General features: G+C 37.7%; 2 protein-coding genes across 6 annotated transcripts in view; one reads left to right on the top strand and one right to left on the bottom strand.

The window, feature by feature from the left end:
• The window catches only part of LOC129731705 (protein CREBRF homolog), a 47,304-nt gene that overhangs the window by 11,400 nt on the left and 11,191 nt on the right, over positions 1 to 24,713 (bottom strand). Inside the window, exon 1 of one of the 4 annotated variants that reach the window (XM_055691920.1) lies at positions 4,865 to 4,955. The exons of 2 other annotated variants lie outside the window; for them this stretch is intronic. The gene's annotated coding sequence lies outside the window, so the exon portion shown is untranslated. One more of the 4 variants, XM_055691919.1, reaches the window with a different exon arrangement.
• The window catches only part of LOC129731708 (uncharacterized), a 101,453-nt gene continuing 82,497 nt past the window's right edge, over positions 5,758 to 24,713 (top strand). For both annotated transcript variants that reach the window (XR_008729058.1, XM_055691924.1), the window contains exon 1: positions 5,758 to 5,964. The gene's annotated coding sequence lies outside the window, so the exon portion shown is untranslated. The remainder of the gene's footprint in view (positions 5,965 to 24,713) is intronic.

Genomic DNA, 24,713 nt, shown 5'->3' with positions numbered 1-24,713 from the left:
AGTCTTCGCCCGAAACGTGTGTTTCATATGCCCCAATGCTTTTTCCGAACAACATTTTCTTGTAAAGTGCAGCAAACAAAGATGAAGTACAAACAACTGATTTTTAAGTAATTTTTAAGGTTTTTTTCTGTAACTCTGTACCCAATAAAGATTGAAATTTTGTTTATTAGCAATGTTTCATATTTTTACATGTTCTAAGACCAAAATAATAATTTATTTATCTCCTAACACAAAAAATAGCATATTTAATATAGAGGCATTACATGGAAAATAGGTAAAAATATTTTTTTTTTTGGCATGTCATTTCCGATTTTGCTGAAACTTATCACAGTTGTTCCTTTATGATAAAGAGGTCATTTTATGATATCAGTTCTTCATGTAGACTCACGACTGCTGCTCCAAAAGGGCCTTTTCAAAATGGTGACTGTTAGATAAAAACTTCTATATCAGAAAAACGGCTTATTCGATTGAAATGGTGTCTTCAGCAAAGTTGTAGGCGGCTCTAGAAAAAATATACACACTTTAAAAATTTTTTTTTCTGTGCCAAATTTTCCAAATTATTAAAAAATATTAAATATCTCAAAAAGTACCTTTTTAAAAAATATTTTTTTTTACATATTGAAGACGACAATATGAACTAAAATCTGTCAAAATTTTGTGATGTTAAAATGAGAAACAAAAAAATTATGAACGTTTGAGTATTTTGACATTTTCACTCAGAACTTTTTATTGAATTCGTGATTCCACTTGCCCCTTTTTACCTTATACGTCCTTAAAGTTATCGAAAAAATGGCAAACGTAGAAGCGACGAACCCGGAGAACAATCACTCGTGGCCCTTTATCGGCCTTTTCCGAGCCGGCTAGGAGCACCAAAATTAATAGGGTTAAAAAGCGATAATCTTTCATTTTTTTCAAGTTTGATCTCTATTTGTTATATTTTTTTAAAGGACAACATCTACAACTTTGTCGAAGACACTATACTATTTTTTCTATGATCCATGTTGAGCTAACCTTTTGTGTAGTTTTTACAAAATATATAAAAAACTAGTTTTTTTTTCTATTTGTTATACTGAAAAAACTTGTTTTTTTTTCACGGTATATTTTTTTTGAAAGACAAATCTATAATTTTGCAGACGTCACACCGATTAAAAACCGTTCTGGCTCTAAAAATATGTGTAATCTTCAATACCCATTCTACATAAACAATAATTTTCCCCTTCCACTTCCGGTATATACACTTTAAAATAAATTCTTTTTATTTGTTCAATTTTACTTTTTAAATCGGTCAGAATATTTCTCTTTTTGTGCCGCAACTACATTATTCGTATTTAAATCTTTCAAACCATTTTAATTGTAATACGATGCTTTATCTCTCAGTTTTTCTCTCAACTCAAGAAAGCATCGTCGTAAATAAGGGAAATGCAAATCATTGTTTACGGCCCAAAGCTGAGTAATACTAATGTCGTTTTCGTTTTCGCGATGGTGTTACACCAGCACGTGCACTGAATAACGAATATTTTCAGTGTGCAAATGCATTAGTGTGAGAAGCTCTTTTTCCCTTAAAAGCCATTTTGATACGTTTTCATCCAGGTATTAACGCACGCAATTACCTAGACGCAAACAAGTTCACTGTAATTCTGGATTATTACTTTTACTAACATCACGTCTTTACATTTGTCTCATTGTGCTACGACGTAAACTTGTCGAATATACTCAAACTCACTTTATAGAAGAATGTTTGAGCCACTATCGCAACCACTGTCCCATTCACTTGAAGTGCTGCAAGAAAAAAAAATGCAATTCTTATCGAGGAATTTATTTAAGTAGAAATCCATTGAGCTTGCATCCAAGCACAAAATAATGTTTACTTTAACACTCAATTTATTTACAAATCTCCAATTTTTAGGCCCATTTGTGTCCACCACGATTGCAGTCCAAAGGTGTCCGAAAATAAGATATTACTATAATAAATGTTAATATACCAAAATAACTCTCGGTCGGAATTCTCGATGTCGTGAATATTAGAATTGGTAATCAGCAGCCTACCTTCCCTGGTAAACAATTTACCGATTTCCATTCAGAGAGCAGCGAGCGAATCAGGCGTTAACCTATCCCGAAAAAACACGATGTTGTGGATTTCAGTTTATCACACAACAACAAAATACTTGGGCAGTTGTTTACTATTCACTAGATTTCAACAGAAAAAAAATCTACAAAAAATGCGTCGCTTGATAAAGTTGATCCCCAGTCGTCACATCAGTGACGTACTCTGAAGGCGTTTCATGTATATGTGCTGTATATGACATTTGTACGGCGTTTAAACATTGTCGGTTCAAATGTGGTAAACAAATCTTTTTTTCTGCTACTAACCAGTCCTTTGCAGTTACAGCTGATTCAGACCATAAAAGTGTTTCGATGTATAATTTGAGAATTCCTTCAAATAATATATATATATATATATATATATATATATATATATATATATATATATATATATATATATATATATATATATATATATATATATATATATATATATATATATATATATATATATATATATATATATATATATATATATATATATATATATATATATATATATATATATATATATATATATATATATATATATATATATATATATATATATATATATATATATATATATATATATATATATATATATATATATATATATATATATATATATATATATATATATATATATATATATATATATATATATATATATATATATATATATATATATATCAAGCTAGTTTTCATTCCAAATCGACGATCAAAACAACAAAACAATTTTCATTGATGAGAATAATAAGCTCAAATGTTTACATCACTTTCGCTTGGGAAGAAACTCACGATGACTCTATTATTACTATAATAAATGTTAATATACCAAAATAACTCTCGGTCGGAATTCTCGATGTCGTGAATATTAGAATTGGTAATCAGCAGCCTACCTTCCCTGGCAAACAATTTACCGATTTCCATTCAGAGAGCAGCGAGCGAGTCAGGCGTTAACCTATCCCAAAAAAAAAACGATGTTGTGGATTTCAGTTTATCACACAACAACAAAATACTTGGGCAGTTGTTTACTATTCACTAGATTTCAACAGAGAAAAAAAATCTACAAAAAAATGCGTCGCTTGATAAAGTTGATCCCCAGTCGTCACATCAGTGACGTACTCTGAAGGCGTTTCATGTATATGTGCTGTATATGAAATTTGTACGGCGTTTAAACATTGTCGGTTCAAATGTGGTAAACAAATCTTTTTTTCTGCTACTAACCAGTCCTTTGCAGTTACAGCTGATTGAGACTATAAAAGTGTTTCGATGTATAATTTGAGGATTCCTTCAAATAATATATATATCTAGCTAGTTTTCATTCCAAATCGACGATCAAAACAACAAAACAATTTTCATTGATGAGAATAATAAGCTTAAATGTTTACATCACTTTCGCTTGGGAAGAAACTCACGATGACTCTATTATTTTGCTAGAACCAACGCAGTATGGGAAATTAAAAATCTACTAATGCCCTGCTGCTGCCACTCAAACTAATGAAGAACGTCGTTAACGATATTTTGAGTACTCCTATCACCAATAATTTATTTCTTAACAGCTGGAAATAACGAAGCGATAAGCACTGCGCGCGGTTCGTGGCATTATCTACCAGCGAAGATTATCAAAATGGGTCAGCTAACTTTATCATCAACTTGTTGCAAAAATACGAAATGCTACCAGGAAATGAACGAGATCTCGGTTTCGTAAACAATATTGGCAGAGACATTAATGGGGCGCTGGAGGTAAGACAACCACTTTGAATATTTCAATATCTTCAGTCCGATGAAACGATTTAAATAAAATTCCAATTTCCGAAATCTCTCAAAATTCGGCTAGCTTTGAGTTCGAAAAAAGCAACATCTCCGATACAGTCCAAACTGGACGTCCTTGGAAAAGTTTGTTAACTTCTTCAATTGATTCGTTATTTTTTCATTAGGATAGTTTTGCGAATTCACCATCGTTCCAGATAGATCAAATGGAAGAATTCACGCGCAAAGAGACTTACGATCACTCGTTGCAGGTTCTGGGTGAACCGCTCACCAACATTCGGCTGCGTCTATATTTGCGTTGCCCGTGTTCTAACAGCGTTTGCGTTTCTTTTCCGACAGCTTGCTTTTAGCTCTAGTGTTGATTTTATTCTTTTTTGTCTTCTTTTATGTTATGGTTTTATCTATATATTAAAAGTGTTTACAAAACGACGGTAGGTATATGTTTATTCACTTGTTATATTTTTTCACGAATTTCAACTTTTCGCAGGAGGTTACTTTATTTCCGCATTTTGAATTAGGTTATTTTTAGATCACATTCGGAAAAATCATGTCTAGTCCTGTCGCACCAGTTTCACAACTGTTGTCAATTTCGCGTGGTTGTGCTTTAAAAACAACAACAAAAGATAGAAACTTTTCGCAGAGACCACGTTTGCTACACTATGGCTGATAAGATAAAACGACTGTCCATTATCAGTGCCACAGTTGGTACACATTAGACCGATCATTCATCTGTGGCATCTATTAGCACTGAATTATACGAGCTGCACCACTACCAACGCAATGCGCTGTATACTTTTCTTCCTTTGTGTTTCTTTCCTGGCTGAGTACATGCTAATCAAATATAAATCAAAATACGTAAACTGGCAAACCAGCCAAACAACTTTCCCGAAAAAATTGTCCCTATCCGCAAAATACGAAACTTGTGTGCTAAAGAGCGTGGCTCTAAATTTTCCAATCCTCCCAGATAACAAACACACAGCACAATAGTTCCCGTAACGATAATTACCAATTGATATTAAAATATTATGATTCACTGGCGATTGAAAAAACTTCCCCGATAGAGAAAAACGAGTTGTGCTTATCAACGTCTCAACACAACTGACCTGAACCTGAATCTTCGCGACTAGTTAACCTCACACCTACTGGCACAAGGAATCCGCGCCGATCCGTGTAGTAGTACGGCGCGTATCAACGCGACCGCTAATTCATTCACACATTCGACTACATGCGCGTTCTTGTTGTCCAAACCGAATGACCGCTTCACTGGCTATTATTCGCTGTGCGAACCAATTCTATCCTAGATGATTGTCGCGTAAGAAAAATGTGCTTGGTAGCTTAGCTACTCTAAATCCAACGAAATTAGGGAAGAAAAGTAAAAGGTTGACCATAAACAGGAACAACTCCCACATCAATGACGGAGCATTCTAGTAGAGTATAAAAGATTACGGTAGTAAACAAATCTGTTATAAACGCCATTGTGGTTCTGTCCCACTGATACGATCAGTTCCAAGAATGCGAGCTGGATATTTGGAAATTGAAGCAAGTTTCTGTGATTATGTCAATTACCTACTAACACTAAGTGAATAACTACGCGCGTGCGTTGCATGTCGACCATACAAAGTAAGGACGACGAATATATTCTAGCAAATAAGATTATTGCGGATTTTCGCTCTCGGGTATTACATTGTCGCTTATACTTACACAACAGTTATGGGTGCGGGACGTTAAAACAAAAAAAAACAGAACACGTGTCGATTTGTTCAAACCAGTCGCCACTGAAAATAACAATATCAAGTTCGTTGTCGGTGCCTACAAAGCTTGCTTCTAGTTTCTGGTGTTGACAGTTATAAGCCGCTCATTAGCATTGCAAATATGAACTTTGATCTAAAATATTGCACATAACTTCCCAGAAATAGATCCGACAGTGCATATCAGAGCAAATGTAAAAATTTTGATTGTTTTTAAAACGTGTTAAATTATTTGGAGTAATTTTTCAAAACTATTCATGACATAAACTGTTTGGTGGCAAAACTAACAAAATGTATTGAAAGTGAAATGGGACAGTGCATAATTGGTAACAGCAGCGTTTACTCTAGCTGAATGATGGTGAGTATGATTGTTGAATACTAAAAAAAATGCAAAAATACAAAAAACTCCAGAGCTGGCATGATTAACTAACTTCATACCTTGGAGCCATTTGAGCGACAACAGTAAAACAACAAATCAACGTGTTGTCTGAATGTCGACTACCAATGTTCTACTGTTTATTTATGTATTCTGTTGTGTACTTCCAATCGGCAAACAATTTAGTAGCTGATGTGTGTGAATCGGTTGAGAAGAAAAATATTACTTACATAACAAACAACACAATTATGGGTCAGTTTCGGCATTCCAGATCATTTAGCCTTATAAAATCGTCAAAATTCATAACAAAAGTTGTTTTTTGTTGAAACAGCTTGAAAATAAGTTATTTTGTGCAGTCTTGATGCCTTATTGTGCAAGAGTAGCAAAAATAACCTGGAGACTCGCATCGGCTGAGTCCTATGCAACCGCGTACGAGAAAGAGAAAACATATTTCTGCATCGTCAAATGTACGATACGGATGCGGATTCGAGAGATTGCGATCTTCACTACAACGTGCAGGAGTTTTCCTCGATAAAAATCCTTAGAGTTGCCGTAGCTTGGAAGGAACCGAACTTCAACGAGCACATGGAATCCTTGAAGAAACGACAGTTCGGACAGCAAACGGATGGTTCGAAACCGGGCTAATCTGATCGGAAGACGACATCAAATTTCCGGATAGTAAACCGATGGCTGAGCGACGGTGGAGATGCTTGGAAAAACGACTTGGAAAGGATCCTCAGTTATGGGAACGCGTACGACAGCAGGTGGCAGATTTTGAATCGAATGGCTATATCCACGAAGTAACCAACAAAGAAATGGCAGAATTCGATCCTCGGCGCATTTGGTACCTTCCCACGGTGCTCCCACAGACTGTTATACCCCAATAATTCGAGTACACCATTCGATTCGTTATGACGTCCAGTATCTCTGGTCAAAATTTCAAAATCATCGTACGGTACATTTTTGAGTAATGCCCTTTTGAAGGTTGTAAAGTACAAAACAGTGATATGAAAACGATGAAATATTTATTAAAAAGCACGTTTTCAACCACCATTCTATGAAATAACTGCCAAAATAGTTTCTACACATTCCAAGTATTATATTTCAAGACATTAGCAATAGGTGAAAAAATTTATTTGAAAATTCCACAGTGCACAGTGGTCTAAATTCGTAAAATCCTGATCGCTTTAGATTTGACTGTGAAAAATTGATTTTATGTACTCAATGTGTTCAGCAAAATTGTTTCATGGAACAAGGCCTTACTTTTGGCGTTTTTGGTTTTTCGATAAACCCACCTAACAGTTAGATTAAAAAAAATATTTTTCTCTAATTTTCAATATACCAGTTTGCTTCCTTCTGCAAAGTTGTGGAAAAGTTTATAAGAAAAAAAAATTGCTGAATACTGCGATGTCCTATCTGTACATTGGACTAGAAAAAATAGAGTTTCTTGTGGAACACTCCTTCTTAAAATCAGTTTTTCGTCTATAATTTTGTCTGTAATGGTCAATCTTCCAATAAAGCGAGTATCACGTCAACATATTCCTATACACACTCCTTCTTTGACCTGCATTCGGATGCGGCCGGCGCTGGTATTGCCTAATATAAAGATTAAGGTCACCAGTTTTTACACATTGAGGATGAATGTTAATCCCAAGCATCATCCATTGGTTCTCTGTGTAATTACAGCTGATCTGGCAATAACGGAGTAGCAACCGCGGGCGGTCAATCATGCTTATGCTTATAATTTTGTCTGTAATGGTCAAAACAATGCAAAATGTTCTAAGATTTGATTCATTGAACTAAGCTTCCCTCAAGATATTGTAAAAATTATTGTTCCATTAGGCGTGATGCAGAATCCAAACAAATACGAGTCATCTGGGATGCGGCCGCGAGAATGAACGGTGTATCGCTGAACATGATGCTCCTGAAGGGTTCTGATCTATTGACTCCACAGTTGTATGTTACGTAGAAATTTCACGGAAAGAAAGTTACCTTTTCCAACAATATTCAAAAAATTTTCCTGCAGCTCGGAGTCAGGAAGAGTGACCCAAGCGCACTGTTGTTCGTCTTTCGTAAATCATTTAGCGAACCGTTGATCACTTCGGCGTGCAATGTCGCTATTTTCGGAGCAACTTGTTCTCCGGCGCAGTCACAGTATGTTGAAAACCTGAACGCAATAGGAAATGAGCAAGAATTCCCCAAGGCGGTAGCGATGAGAGAAGCACTACATCGATGATTTCCTCGACAGTGTCGATACTGTCGAAGAGACCGTAACATTGGCGTTGGAAGTAGCTGAAGTTTACCGGAAATTAGGTTTTCGTATACGCAACTGAGTTTCAAATCGATCATCAGTCCTGTAAGCCATCGGAGAATAAAATTAAAATAATAAAATTAACAGCCATAGCGGCTTGGAACGTATTATCAGTTCATCCTGGCAGACAATCTAAGATGTGTCCTGCACTAGGTTCAATCTGCAAGATGATCTGAAGTCGCTCTTAGAAAGTGACATTGTGCCGACGAAGAGAATGATGCTGAGCTTTGTGATGAGGATCTACGAACCATTGGAGCTGGTCGATGTACTAGTTATTCAAGGGAAGATCCTGCTGCAGAACGTTTGGAAAGCAAAGCTGGACTGAGACGATCGCATGATCGAAAATCTGTTCATAAGGTGAAAGCAGTAGCTGCTTGTTCTAAAGAAGCTGGACAACGTCCGAATCCCCCGAAGCTACGTTCATGCCTGTTACGAAGACCTGCAGCTTCACATTTTTGTAGACGCTCACTGCCGTCTCTGCAGCAGCGTTTTATCGTGTTCGAAGACGTGACCAAGACGAAGGACGTTCCGCAACAGCAAACGTCAGTTTCTCGACTGGTGTTGCTGGCGAGATTGATTAGTGCCCGTTCACGTAAGACTATCGATAAATGCCATTAGGTATAAGCCAAACACACGAACTTTTGGAGCAATTCCAGCACCGTTATCTTGTGGCTCAAGTCAGGTACAGGTTGGTTGGTATCGACAGTACAATTATAATTTATTCATAAGTCTTCTGATAAAAAAATCGTACAGACATTTCTAATAACTACTTATTCTAAGTCTAAACATAGATTTGGTCATATTAAAATCGTACACGTCAGAAACAATATTAAACTTACGACAACACACTTCGAATGGATTGTATTGAGCAAAGTTAGTGCGGTATTTGGAAATCCGGAAAAAATCGCTTCGTCGAGTAAGCCTTTGTGGTACGTTGAACCGAAATTTGCTGAGCAGTTCTGGGCTGTCTTAGTTGTTTTCTAACAGGTCGAAAACGAAGAGACGTTGAAGCATAGTCCTCCAACTTGTTAGAGTTTGTAGTTGTATAAGAGCAACGATGTTCATAGCGTGGCAGTCGTACTGCATCATTCCACGGCAGCATACATAAAGCGAATCGAATTGATACTGGCTTGAGACATCCTGTAGTCGTACATCGTGGCATGCCTTTTTCTGCAGAACAAAACCACATTACACTTTCGCACGTTTACTTCCATTCCATCAAGAGTGCACCAGCTTAACAAGGTGTCAATATCAGCTTGGATAGCACAGCAGATGTTACTACTCGAAAAAATTTGAGATCATCGGCAAACATGTATTTGGGAGATTGCATGGTTGAACATAAGTCGTTGACAAAAAGAATGAACAATAGAGGTCCAAGGTGGCTTTCCTGAGGCACACCCGAGTGTAACGTAAACGGCAAAGAACACGTTCCACCGGTACGTACGTACGCGCTGCGCTCGTTGAGGTACGACGATATCCACTTCGTGAGCCAGTCCGGCAGACCCATTTTCCGTAGCTTTGTTACCAGCAGAAGGTGGGGCACTTTATCGAACGCTTTGACAAAGTCAACGTAAATAGCATCGACTTTTTGGCGCTTATCCAATGCGCTAATAAGCAAAGAAACATATGCCATCAGGTTAGTAGTCGTCGACCGTTTTTTGACAAAGCCATGCTGCCATTCGGATATAATGTGGTGAACTTTTGGGTAGAGCGAATCGTGAACCACATCACATCACGAAGCGAAAAGTTGAAAGGTGTCAAACCTAAGTCGAACTGCGGCAAACTATTTAGATACGCTTCAGACGAAGGTGGTCGGTTATTACTTCGCACACTCCGAAAAAAGGATAAGAGTAGGTTTGCCGACTCGAGCGTTGATTCAGCCACGTTGTCGTTGTAAGTGACACGTTCGGGAACTCCAGAAAGCTGTTTGCGGTTTTTCACAAAAGTCCAAAACGATTTTGGATCCTACTTGAAGTTGTCCTCCATACGATGAATGTAGCATCTGAAGCAATGTGCATGCAGTGAGTTATACTCGCTCTCAATGACACGCAGATCAGCTTTGTGTTGCTCATTTCTCAGCCTAAAAAAACGTTTTCTCACTTTGCGAAGACGGTTGCGTAACCGTCGCAGCTCGTTATTCCACCAAGGTTGACGTTTAGCCCGTAATCCACTAGCCCGCCTAAGAGGAACGACAACACGCAGAATAGTCAACAACTGCTCGTTCAAATGTTGCACAGCCTCATCTAAACTGTAACCAACCAGAATGTCCTCCCAGTCAACATTGGCAAAACATGTGTTAAGTGATTCAAAATCACAGCGAGAAAAATCGAAACGTGGCGTTTAGAGCTTACAGGATCCTATCCCTATCGAAAACCGACGAATGGCGGTTGCAGGGAACGACGTCGCCGATGAAGCCACGAAATGGGTTAAAGGCCAGAATCACTAGCCCGGCAGCCGATGATTACGCGGACAAGTTTACGATGGCGAATGAAACTGAAGAAGAACTGCGACCAGCGTACTACGACTGCAGTTATTTGCTAGCAGTGCCATTGATTGATGTGTCCAGATTCTCGAAATACGAGCGACTGTTACAGCGTATCGGAAAGTGACCGAGAAGCGACTAAGGCGAATGAGCAGTGAAGATCCGCAGTCTGCAGACGAATGTCTTTGGTAGATCGCCCAATCAGATGGATACGCATATGAAGTGGCTGCGATTAATCACTACGTACGATTAGCACCAGAGGACCAAAAGGTCCAGAGTCGAGGTAGCTCGATAGCAACGCTGCCTCCTTTGCTGGACGGTCGTGATTTGCTGTGCGTTGATGGTCGCATTGCCGTGGCAGATTGTGTTGAGTACGATACGAAGTTTCGAAAATCTTGCTCAAACGTCATTCGATCATCAGTTCATATCAGTTCATTCGATCATCAGAAACATATGCCATCAGGTTAGTAGTCGTCGACCGTTTTTTGACAAAGCCATGCTGCCATTCGGATATAATGTGGTGAACTTTTGGGTAGAGCGAATCGTGAACCACATCACATCACGAAGCGAAAAGTTGAAAGGTGTCAGACCTAAGTCGAACTGCGGCAAACTATTTAGATACGCTTCAGACGAAGGTGGTTATTACTTTGCACACTCCGAAAAAAGGATGAGAGTAGGTTTGCCGACTCGAGCGTTGATTCAGCCACGTTGTCGTTGTAAGTGACACGTTCGGGAACTCCAGAAAGCTGTTTGCGGTTTTTCACAAAAGTCCAAAACCGATTTTGGATCCTACTTGAAGTTGTCCTCCATACGATGAATGTAGCATCTGAAGCAATGTGCATGCAGTGAGTTATACTCGCTCTCAATGACACGCAGATCAGCTTTGTGTTGCTCATTTCTCAGCCTGATCATCATCATGTTGCTGCTGAACTGGTAACATCGAAATTTTCATCACGGCAACAATACAACGATAGCGAACGTAATACATCAGAAGTTCTCCATCCCAAGCTTGGTTGGCAACACAGGTTCGATCACTGGAAAAGAGCTGCCAGTGGTGACGAGTGTACAAGCACAGAACGGAAGGTCAACTTCAGGTATATGATCAAACAGAAAGTGCACACAAAGAGGACTGAAAAATCAATGAGTATAAAAGAGAGGTGAGGAGGAAACTTACTAACACTTGCACGCGCCCCTCTGCTCATCCTCCTCTGCCCATAGTTGATGCCAAATAGTGACGTAGTTATTTGGGTTTCCCATTGAGTTCATCTAGTTGTTTACATTTGAAGCATTTACTTATACTAGAAAATTTCACTCTCCTCCTCACCTCTTTTTTATTCTCATTGCTGAAAAATCACGAATGAATTTTCTTTGCCCTCAGCAATTTATATTTGTCGTGTACGTTTATGCCACTGCGACAGTGGTATAAAGTGGCATAATTTATTCGTTGTTTTGAATTGACGGTTATTTCAACAGTTTAACCTGTTTAATTCTAACTTTTACGTGCAATGCAAAAACGTTGTGCGAAAACAGCAAAGTTTCACATTTGTGCAATTTTTTATATTCGAAAATCTATAATGTGGCATAGTGGAAGTAAGTAAAAGTATCAACACAAGCTATCTGATGTCCCGTACATGTTGGTTTGGAGCACGAACCACAATCAATGCTATTTAAAACCGGGTGTTTGAAACTGTTAATGATGCAATTACATATTGCGAAGGTCTTCCTCTCACGATTGTATCATGTGTTAGCGACAGTTATTTATAAAAATTAGTTTGAAACTTTATCGTTGTCATAAAGCAAACATAAAGTGTTTTTTTTTTGTTTTTGTTTTAAGGAAGTGCTACTTCGTGTTGTAAGAAGATGTTGTACAGATAAATTTTGTTTGGCAAATATCTAGATATTTTTTTTTTTTTTTTGTCCACACAACATTTATTTGACACGGCAAAATACAAATTAATGTTTTACGGAGCCAATTAAGTCTAATGCCTTATGGTCTAAAATATCTTGTAAGCTAAAGGAAATTTTTTTATGCTCGCTGCCCGCTGCCGCTGGTCTAATTTCGAAAAATGCACACGAAAAAGCAGGTTTTCTTCACACAGAGTTCTATTCCACAAAATCAATATGCGTCGAAGCGAAACTAATTTAGAACACTTTTATATTGAATTGAAATAAGTCTTAGAATGATCTTTCACATTATGTGGATGTAACCAATATCTTCTTTTCAATGGTAGTACAAAGAATTTAGCAAATAGCATATGCAATCTCTCTGGTGCAGCGATACTATGTAAGTCGCAGATTCTAAAGCACAGCAAAGCCTTGCTACTACATTCTAATCGGAACTCGACATTCTGTTATACACCGACTTCGCATCCAACTGTTTGAGTGTACAGGACAATTGCGGGGCTAGCACTACGATCCTACTGACAGTGTTAGTCTAACACTAACAGTCTCTTCTGAGCCGAGACGCGAACCTACGACAACTGGCTTGGTAGGCTAGCATCGTACCTCGAGACCATCTGGGACGGTTCGAGATCGCAGATTCAATAAGCATTCGAATCCTTATCACTTTTCGTGACGGACGCAATTTAAATATTCCTTTCATTCCCGTACCTTTCAGTAGTAAAAATTTGCAAATTTCCAGATCGATTATATTATTCGTACTCATACATCAAAAGTGTAATATAAAACATGTTTCAAATGCTTGTGATAACCAGTATTGCTGGGAAACTTGAGAGAATTTAAAAGTAATAATATAGAATAAACACATGACCGCATTAAAAGAGTGCACCTGTAGTGTTTTCGCTTGGCAGATTTATACCAGTGTGTATGACAGATGACAATAAAAGAAGTATAAATTCTATTTATTTTCCGTGTAAAATGCGTTCTTTCCACCACAAGGGAGCGCTGCAAAATTCACTGAGCACTCAGCAGTTTTCAAATCACAGATGACCTTCCGTTCTGTGGTACAAAGCAACTCCTACAGTTCCGAAGATGAGCCCGGTTCCTTGGTTTCGTACCACCCCTTTTGTTCGACCCTTTAACTTTGTAGGTATCGATTACTTCAGGCCACATCTAGTAAAAATCGGTCATACACGCAAAAGTTCAAGCTTTATTCATCCAATGTGTCCTTTCAATTCGCACAGAATTTGCTCTGACTTCGCACAACCAATGCGTGATACGCATAACGCAAAAGTTGTACAAGGAATACATTGACAGAGATCAAAATCAGAATATGTATCATATACACAAAAATCGTTATGTCTCAGTAAACTTCGGCTTCGGGCGAACGATCAGTTTCGAGGCGCTCGAAAAACCGTTCTATACTTTCGCGAGCCGGTGCGTATCAACGGCTCGTGCATCCCTAAATATCGTCAGCAACCGAAACAGCCAATGGCGAGCCTTGTTGCCGCGGAAGTTATTGACGCTGGTGCCAGTAACGCAGAACAGAATGCATGTGAATGAAACCAGAGTCATAATTAAATACAAAATGTTTTGGACTAATCTCATGTTTTTGTTTATTGTTAATCATTGAATGATGTTTTCAAATGACCTGATTCATGAAAGTGAATCGATCAGACAATAATTTCTTCAATGGAGTCAGTACCCAACTTATCAATATTGATTGCTGGTTGCACTGTTTTAACGATGCCAACCATCTGAACATCGGCTGATGCTTCATAAGTGTAGTGATTTGGAGCTGCGCAAAACATTCAAAATACGCTAGAGTATCAAATGCGTTATGCCCAACGCACATGCGTTGTACTGGTAATCAGTAAATGCGCTAATTTCGCTCATAAATGATCTGGTTAAGCACACTCCAACTTTTGTGTGTAGTCAAATATCTTAAAATAACAATATAGTTCACTCTCGAATTTCCCATATATTCCCGTGAAGACAGACAGGGAACACCCCCTCTTGTGGTGAAAAAGGTAACTAAACTCATTGCACAGTGGTACAGTAAGGCAATTTAGGCGGACATAGGCTTTTCGTTGCGATTTTGGTTTGCGGTTTAAAGCCATAGTTTTTGTAAAAAGTTGTTTCTTATACATAGTCCTCGATTCATGTACGAATGAAAATTAGGGTGGTCCTAAAATCAACGAAATAAAACATTCTTTGGCAAACTTGTAGACCAACTAATTCTAAGTAACTTTGTAAAAAAACTTTTTTGTAGACATGAAATTTGGTTTCCAAAAACAGTCTTTTCGCTCTATTTTTTCAATTCAAATTTAAAAACAAAGTTTTCTTCGGTAACTTTAATCAAAAATACGCCAATTTTGACGAAAAAACATTGTCGATATATTATACAGATGAAGAGTTTTCACTATTTCTATTTTAAAAATAGGCCCTTTTGATATATTGATGTCTCCGTTTAGGGCAAACATAAATAATATTTTTTGGTATCATTTGAAAGAACAAATATTGTATGAATATTGTGAAGGAATACCGAAAGTTGCTTAAAATTAGTTGATCCCTAATTTTCATTTGCACATAAAAAATAGACTAAATATAAGAAACAAGTTCTTAGAAAAAAAATTTACTCTAAAACCACAAAATCGCATCGAAAAACTCGTGTCCGCCTATATTGCCTTACTGTACCACTGTGCGTTGTTGTTGAATTTTTGTGAGCGTGTGACATTCTCACACACGAAACTGAATTTACTCAATTTTAGATTAAGTTGACTCAATTTCATACTTTCACAGAAAAAAATATGTTGCAGATTTCGTGCGTATATTGTTTGTATGTAAAACTAACGCCATTCCGGGAGTTAAATATTGATAATATAATAGATGTAGCTTATCGAGGCACGAAGAAGAAATATTCAAATAATCAGGCCACGACGTGTAAATGGTAAACTAATCCCAAGTTGCTATATACGTGGTTCCCTGTGTAACTTCACTAGCTCAGATCCATCACGGGAAGCAACTACGAAATGTGCGGCCGTCAAGCTCAAGCTCAATAATCAGGCCACGAAGTGTACAAATAAATGAATATTTCAATTACCTCGTGAAAAAGATAAAAGGAGAAACCGCACAATGGTTGTCAATAGTCGTATATGGTTGTTGTGCAACTTTTAGCTTAGATAACACTTGAATGTTCTATCAATTTAACAATTTAAGTATGGATACATATCATGTTGTAATTGGTTTGAAAGCTTTATTATATTATATATAAAAGATATTCAACAAAACAAACATAATTAGTGATAACAACTGTTATGCAAAAACTATTATTTAATGTTTAGTTTTCTTCGTTTTGAAAGTATTTTTTGTTTTTTTTTATCCCTCCGAATTTTTTGCTCTCGAGTTCTAATCTTCGTATTCATCACTTGCAGCTTTGCTTTAACCAGCATATTTATGTATTTACTAGCTGACCCGGCAAACTTCGTCCCGCCTATTTTTGTGTTTAATTCAATAATTTTCAACATTCCAAATTCATTGATTTCTTGCGATTTGTTTATATCGTTTGAAATTATTGGTTTTATCGGAATGACAACATCCTCGACTTTTGCCTTTAGTACATCACCTCTATTCCGAAAACACTCATATTGGGTGGTATTCAGTTATTTTCGTTGTTTTCCAGAAACTGAAAGTGGTCATCTTCGAATTCAATATGGTGTCCAGGGTCAATGCTTGGCTTCTTTACATTATTTCGATTACGGAAATATTCATATGCAGTAGTATTCGGCTGTTTCCCAGAAGTTGCCATCTTACAATTCAAAATGGTGTCTGAGGTCAATTTTTAGCTCCATGCATCATTCTGATTAAAGAAACACTCATATTGGGTGGTATTTGGTCCCTTTAGGCTATTTTTTTTTTGGAGACAATTTCTGGCCCCTGAGCGTCATTCTGGTTAAAGAAACACCAATAATAGGTGTTATTTAGTCATTTTCGGCTGTTCTACAGAAACCGGAAGTCACCATCTTAGAATTCAAAATGTTGTCTGTGGTCGATTCTATCTCCTGTGTATCATTCTGGTATCGAAACATCTTATATTGGATGGAAATCGGCCGGTTGAAGAAATACCCATATTGGGTGTTATTTGGTTATTTTCGGCAGTTTCCCATTCACCGGAAGTCGTCATTTTACAATTCATAATGTTATCTGAGGTCGATTTGTAGCTTCAGTGCATCATAACAATCCCGGAAATACCCATAATGAGTGTTATTTGGTCTTTTGCCACTGTTGTTTAGGAACCGGAAGTCGCCATATTGGATTTCAAAATGGCATTTGGAGACAATTTCTGGCCTCTGAGCATCATTCTGGTTAAAGAAACACCCATATTTCCAGTCACCAAAAGTCGCCATTTTACTACTCAAAATGTTGTCTGAGGTCGATTTGTGGTTTCAGTGCATCATCACGATTTCGGAAATACCCATATTGGATGGTATTTGGTCATATCTCGCTGTTTCTCTGAAACCGGAAGTCGCCATCTTGGATTTCAAAATGGTATTCAGAGACAATTTCTGGCCTCTGAGCGTCATTCTAGTTAAAGAAACATCCATATTGGTGGTATTTGGTCATTTTCCTCTTTTTTTCCAATCACTGGAAGTCGCCATCTTACAATTCAAAATTTTGTCTGATTTTTAAAAAACCGGAAGTCGCCATCTTGGATTTCAAACTGGCATTTCGAGACAATTTCTGGCCTCTGAGCGTCATTCTGGTTAAAAAAACACCCATATTAGGTGGTATTCGGTCATTTTCGGCAGTTTTCCAGTCACCGGAAGTCGCCATTTTACAACTCAAAATATTGTCGGAGGTCGACAAACGTACAAACCGTGGAACACCACCCATGGATTGCCTTATGCATAGGTGAACTTTATTATTATAAAATATTCGGCCGAGTTCACACAATAAAATGTGAATTTTTTTCAGTGTACCCATTAGGGTAATATTATTGTCAAAAGTTACTCTATTTCGCATGTCGTGTAGAACAAAATCAGGAGTGGCGCACCTAGCGGTCGAAAAGGTGACTAACGCTTCTGTCATTTTCAATTTGTCTTCATAATTTCACGTAAGTGAACTATATTGGTATTTAATATATTTGGTGTAGTGTAAACGCTGGGTAGCGGTCTTCACGTGCCTAATCGTCCGAGAAAGAGGTGTATGTATAGGGTGGTAATTTACCTCTGTTCAGTAACTCCTATTCCAACCTACACGTGGTGCCGACCAAGATACGAGTAACCATAGCCGGGATCGAGTAACCAACCGCCGATTGGAACTATAACGTAGCATACCAAATATGAATTACTATCGACAATACAGACAATACCACGGAACGAAATTACTGACATGAACCTAGGCGAGTACTTATTTTGTACGCCGAAATATTCAAAAGCCCACCTGGATGCCTGCTCTCAGACCGAACATGGTCGGCACTTTTCAGACGTTACAGACGTAAGGTCGTTCAGAGGACCATACGTTGACTCGGATCACTATCTCGTGGTATGCAAAATTCTCACTCGGTTTCCCAACGATCGTACGGAAGATACGGTTGAGTATCCAGCGATTATCAATTGGAGGTGTAGTTCGCAGAAAGCTGATGAGTGGATCGATGAGCGAGTTGAAGGGGGTTGAACAGTTGAGACATATCCACAGAGCGATCAGCACCATAGTGCGTGATGTGCCGCTGAAAGGAACCCAATGCCTGAAGAAACGTCAGCATTAGGAGCGTATTCTTGCGAAGGTGGATAATTCTTTAGGCACGATGCGAGGCTCTTTTGCAAAAATATCAACGGAATTAAGAATTGAAACATATCAGCCCCTGTCATGAAAAAGGAGTCTGATAACCGATAACTCAGGGATGACCAGGCGTTGAAAACAACACTTTAGTGGTCTGTTGACAGGCGTGACAGCAAGAGATGTCGAAAGAAGCAGGGTAACTATTGAAAATGATAGACAAGCTGTGGATCCAACATCCATGGACGAGGCGAAGAAAGCGGTGAAAGAGCTAAGAAACTGTTAGACGGCTGGGAAGAACTGTATTCCCGCTGGACTCTTCAAAATCGCATTACATCATGAATTTTAGTACTAAAGCCCAAGTAGATATATACCGATTTAAAAGCCGCCTTGGAAACTGTGAACCATACAATCCTTTTGAGTAAATTAGAAAAAATAGGCTGTACCCGAAGATATTGCAAATGGCTGGAGTCCTATCTAATAGGCAGGCGACTTTATGTAAAAATCGGTAACTCTAATTCTGATGAATTTGAGATTCTATCCGGTGTACCACAGAATAGTAATTTGAGCCCGTTGTTGTTTTCATTATATATTAACGATGCTGCAATTATTCTCAATCGAGGTGAGAAATTGTTTTTGCTGATGATCTAAAAAAATATTTGACTATTCGCCGAATAGTGGACTGCAGAGAACTGCTTGATCTGTTTCGCGACTGGTGTATCAGAAACCAATTGATGCTATGTGTCGATAAATATTTCGTAATAAGTTATCATCGTATACAACATGCAAACCAATTTGAATATGATATAGTTTAGATCAAACTAAGCAGAGTTAAGCTGCATATATCTACTATTGTTGAAATAGCCAATCGCCAGCTGGGCTTTTTTTTTAAAATAGCTAATCAATTCGATGATCCCTTATGCTTTGAGGCATTGTACTGCACAGTTGGTTCGTTCAAATGTTTGCTAGTTTTGTTTGGTGCGCGTATCAAGCATTTTGGATGAACAGAAGAGAGAGCGTTCAGCGTAATTTGTTTACTTTGTTCTACGAAGCATTTTTCGGAATGATACCCAAAATCTGCATTCCTATTAGGACAATTGTCGACTGATTGGAATCAACACCTTGGAACAACGAAGAAGTGTGTCACAAGCTGTGTTCAAAGCCAAACTGGCCACATCCGAATTTGATGCTCCAGGTCTTATACCAAGGAGAATTCCGAGGGGGACGCTACACTACGGAGCAAATGTTCATCTTGCGATTAAACCTCGATGAATAAAATTCGAGAATTCAACTTGCAGACTCATCATTTTTTTATATACTCCAGAGCAGCGTATGATTCAGTTGAGAATAATGAGTTATGGTAGATCTTGCTCGCCAACTAGCGTGTAGAGAAGTGGCACCATCATTACGAAATCTCATATGCTCCAAAGTTTTCCAGATAATATTGACATCATTGGTATTAATCATAAAACAGTTAAAGCGGCCTATGGACACCTCAAGCTGCGAGAGTAGGCTATGTCATGAGTCCTACCAAAATGAGCACATGGTGGCTGGTAGAGAGCGCGGTAGCACGTCGGGAGTGGTGGTAGATGGAGTCAGTGATGATAGATGGGGAATTATTAGAAATAGTCCACGAATTTATTTACTCGGGTATATGGGCCACAAATCTCCCAGCTGGTCTCGAGGTACGATGCTGGCCTAACAAGCCATTTGTCGTAGGTTCGAGTCTCGTCTCGGGAGAGACTGTTAGTGTCAGTAGGATCGTAGCGCTAGCCCCGCAATTATCCTGTACACTAAATAGTCGGCTGCGAAGTCTGTGTATAAATAAACAGAAGGTCAAGTTCCGAATCGGAATGTAGCACCCAAGGCTTTGCTTGCTATATGGGCCACAAACAGGGATTTCTACTGATTGCGTGACCAGCTAAGGTATCGCAGCTTGTAAACCCGTACAAAACTTGCATTCTATAAAACACTAATTGTCCTGGTGGCCCTCTATGACCATGAAGCATGAACACTAAAAGAGGCGGATCAGTAAGCACTTGGAGTTTTTGAGCGTAGTATTTTGCGATCAAATCTTGGTAACAATCTGGAAAATGGTATTCGGCGTGGACATATGAATCATGAAATGTACCAGGCTTACAAATAGAGCGGAGAAAACACGGCAGGCTTCAAAGAGCTGAACATGTAACTAGAATGCCGAAGGAACGACCAGCAAAGTCTATATTTAGCAGGAGATCCCGCACTCGTTGGATGTGTGCTGTCGACGAAGATGCCTGCGTAATTGGTTTTAGAGGCGACTGCAGCATAGAAGCCGTATTTTGGACTCGGCACTGACTCAAAAATGGCTATTTTGTATTTAAATACTTTTGCTTATTAACGCAAGTACTATTTCTTTTTCCTTTATATTAGACTAAAAGTCGAGTATTTGTGAGCAATGTTATCAGTGCTTTTATGGACTGGTTAGTTTCCGATAACGGAATCTAGCGCTGGTTATGCTTTATCTCAATGTTGAGTATGATGAACTTCGTTGATTGTAAAATTATTTTTAACCGTAACAATCTTGCCTGTGGTTCCCCTACATCTCCAAAAATATCTCATTGTCGGGTGGAACATTTCACAGAGTTACGGACGTATGTACCTGTACCTATGTTATTTCTGAACACACAAGTTTTGCTTGTATTACAAGTGCTATCCGAAAGTAGAAGGTATAACAAATACAATAGAGAAAGACAAATTTTTCAGTACACACTGTTATTAGTATTTTAAGAAAACTGCCAACTTTTGTGCATACATCGAAGCATTGTCAAGAAGTGAAGTCATCGAAACGGCAACTAACAGCAATGATAAGCAGAATTATTGTTACGATCAAAGAAATGCGCTTGTAAGATATATCGCAAATAGGTATCTGTCGAAATTTGTCTGCGTGAAATTGCATGTAATGTTTTGTTGTTGCTAGAGTTTCCTTATGAAATGCTTTCAAGCATTTATTGAGTATCTTCCAAATTTGAGGTATAACGGATCGACTGTAAAAGTAATTTTTGAAGTTATAATTTGTATGTTTGTTGATAAAACTGATTCAAACATAGTAAATTTTCTACCAATCCCAAAAAAGAGCACTCGTTTTTAGCAATTTTCGCCTAACTTAATGTTAAAGTTACACTTTAAGACAATCTTTAATAATGTAAAAAAAACGTTTTGCCTTGATTGGTGAAAATGAATAAAATAAAAATAAAAAACAGGATGAATTTTATATTAAATATAAGATACAAGTTTCAAATGGTAACTTTTGAATTTTAAAATCCATTTCGATCAATCACTGACTATTCTTAATGTTCAAAATAATATTTATTGAAAAATAAGTCCCCACTCACTTTGCAGTGAACAAACCGCAAAGCAAACAAACAAACACCTTTACAACACATGAGAAAACAACATTCTAATAAATCTCTAGTTTGTTTACGACAATCAGTTTTATTCCATATTACACATTTCAAGCGATCTGCAACTAGTTTGTTCTCATATGTCTGACAGCCTTGTTGTTACTATTCATTGTCAGTATCTAATGCCTGATGCCAGTTGTATTCTAAAAACCTGTCAAGATGTTTTCCCCATTCTCCAACGCTTACGGTTTGTTGTTTTGACTCGGGGAACGGTTTTTCCCTGTAACAAGTATATTTATTCCCGTATTAGAAGCTCGTCGCTTTGCCGTTTGGTTAAGGAGGTCGATGTATGTAAAGGTGCGACGGTGCGGTATCTTGCCTCTAGAATCATCGCTCGACTGGGGGCTCATTTTAGGCATCAATTATTTACTTTCGGAAAGTGGAACTGACCGCACCAATAGACAGCAACATATTCCTTGTTTGTTACAATCTTATCATTAATACATACAAAGCATTTAAGGATCTGTTTGTTTGACCGATATTTGCATCCCCGTAGGTTTGCTATTTAAAAATAGAACTAATTCATCAGAAAGTGAATCTCTCAATTATAGAAATAATTACTGAACCACTGATCCATATAAGAAGAAGGTCAAGAAGATTAAGATATTTGTTGTGCAAGATCTGCGGAGCAATTGCGTTTGAAGAAGCCGTGCTACCTTGACAGTAAACTTGTTGAAAATATACACAAACGTAAAATAGTACCCATGCTGCGTTTGAATTTTTAATAAGTTTTCAATATATGATACTTTGACTTTACCAAATTTTAAACTCAATATTTCCAGCATCGTGTAAAATAAACAACGACAAAAAAAGTTCGAAATGGAAATGGTGGCAGTCAGGCTACGCATTACGTTATTAAAATTTATTACCAATATTATTTCTATTTCCTTACTCGGAAAAAGCGACTGTTCAAGGCAACAATTTCATCGATTAGCTATCGCAAAAGTTTACTGCATACCAGGGTGGATAAATAAATAGATACATCTTTGTGCAAACATGTGCCGGCTGTTCAGAAGGATATCAGAGTTTGCACGTGCCACAGTATCCTTGAATACTTCCAAAACCTACACATAACGGTTTTCTCCGCATCGATTCGTCCTCGCGGGGAGACCACGTTATTCAATCCTCAATATATACACACACAACGAGTCGTTTGCGTAAGCTTTGAACTCGTATTTCGCAAAGGCACGTACAAGCGCAACCGTATTGCGGTTTCATAGATTTCGTAGCTTCAAAAAATTGGTGGTCTGAAAAGTATGGCCGTGAACGCGGTCACTAACTTACCGGATAAGGTTTCTTTGCCCGATAACGGAGAAAACCCAAAATGGCTCAAAGTTTGGCGAAAATCGTTTGGGCACATTTCAGTGCTCGGGAGTGTCCCCAGTGTGTCTACAGTCGATATCGATGGGAATCACTGTCCTCGCAGTATTCCGACACACAGTAAGCCCGATACGATTGCGAAGGCATATTTGTGCTCTAAATAGACACTGCTCGTATTTCAATACAGTGAATTCAAAACGAGTAAAAAATTTAGGTACGCGATAAATACGATATGCAACATAAATTCGAACCAAAACGACCAATGAAAGTGCTGATCTAAAACCATAAGTCGATAGAAGAAATTGGATCATGTCTTCGAGCTGTTCGAATGCGATTATAACACGAGCGTTTGCTTGCTGTTTTGCTGAATCGTGCAAGGCTTTTAACCTCATTTACAATTCGATATTGTAGTACATTTCGTACGAATCCGATGTCAACATTCTTGATTTACTGCGAATTGCAACATGGGATCAACAATCGAACAATCGTAAATAGCTCCAAAATTGAATTAAGGCTTCAGGTAAGCAACAGAATTGTTGTCCTTCATAAAAGGCGTTCGCTGATTGTCTCTATTTTTGTATTTACTTAAAAATTAGGCTGGCAGTCTTAATCTAAAGAAAATAGGGCTTACCCATATTTCGCATAAACTCTAAATATTCATTCACATTCCTTCAATCATTGTAAAATTTAGCAAAGAATTTTAAAGCAACCCCAACTTCATTACTCAAAATACATCGTTTATTTTTTCTCTCTATCTACTGGTTGTTACTCCGAATTTCAATTAATCTATGTGTCTATGTGTTTGATTTTTCTGTTTATATAAATAGTGTATACACTTTTTGCAAACGTTGACAACTTGAACTGAACCAGGTATCAAAAACATTATTTTAAGTAATTGAATTTTAAAGTTTAGCCGTCCACAAATTAAACTTGTTTCAGGGCTATACTGAGTGGGCTAAGAAAAAAAAATTGGGGCTCTAGTGACTCTTTCCATTTTATTACTGACCACAAAATGAATGATATAAGACATAAAAAATTGTATATAATTTTCAATGCATTACATTTCATTTGAAATATGTGTTTAAAATATAAGATACGGAATGACTGATACTCGGTGTGAAATCTCCGCCGTTATTCCACATTCAAATGGTTGTAATTAAGTACGGATTGTTTAATGCATAGATTTGATTTCTTAACAAATTTAGAATTATATTACTAGTACATAAACCCATTGAGAACCCAACACGACGATGTATAATATAACCAAAGCGAAATCAAAACCCAGATAAACAGCGCGATTGCTAATGGAATTGAAAATATTTTAAAATCGATCAACAACTCTCTTCGTGAGAGCATGGCAAACATTGAAGCCAATGTTGCCAAAAAGCTGGATGATTTTAAAATGAATTTAATTGGTAATAATAATGATCGGGATAAACATGCTGCAATGAGCAGAAAAAGGTCTAGAACTGAGAGAACGATTCACTCTGAGTCGGACTCT

The sequence above is a fragment of the Wyeomyia smithii genome, chromosome 3, assembly GCF_029784165.1.
Source record: "Wyeomyia smithii strain HCP4-BCI-WySm-NY-G18 chromosome 3, ASM2978416v1, whole genome shotgun sequence".
Classification (NCBI taxonomy): domain Eukaryota; kingdom Metazoa; phylum Arthropoda; class Insecta; order Diptera; family Culicidae; genus Wyeomyia; species Wyeomyia smithii.
This window is presented reverse-complemented; position numbering and strand designations above follow the sequence as displayed.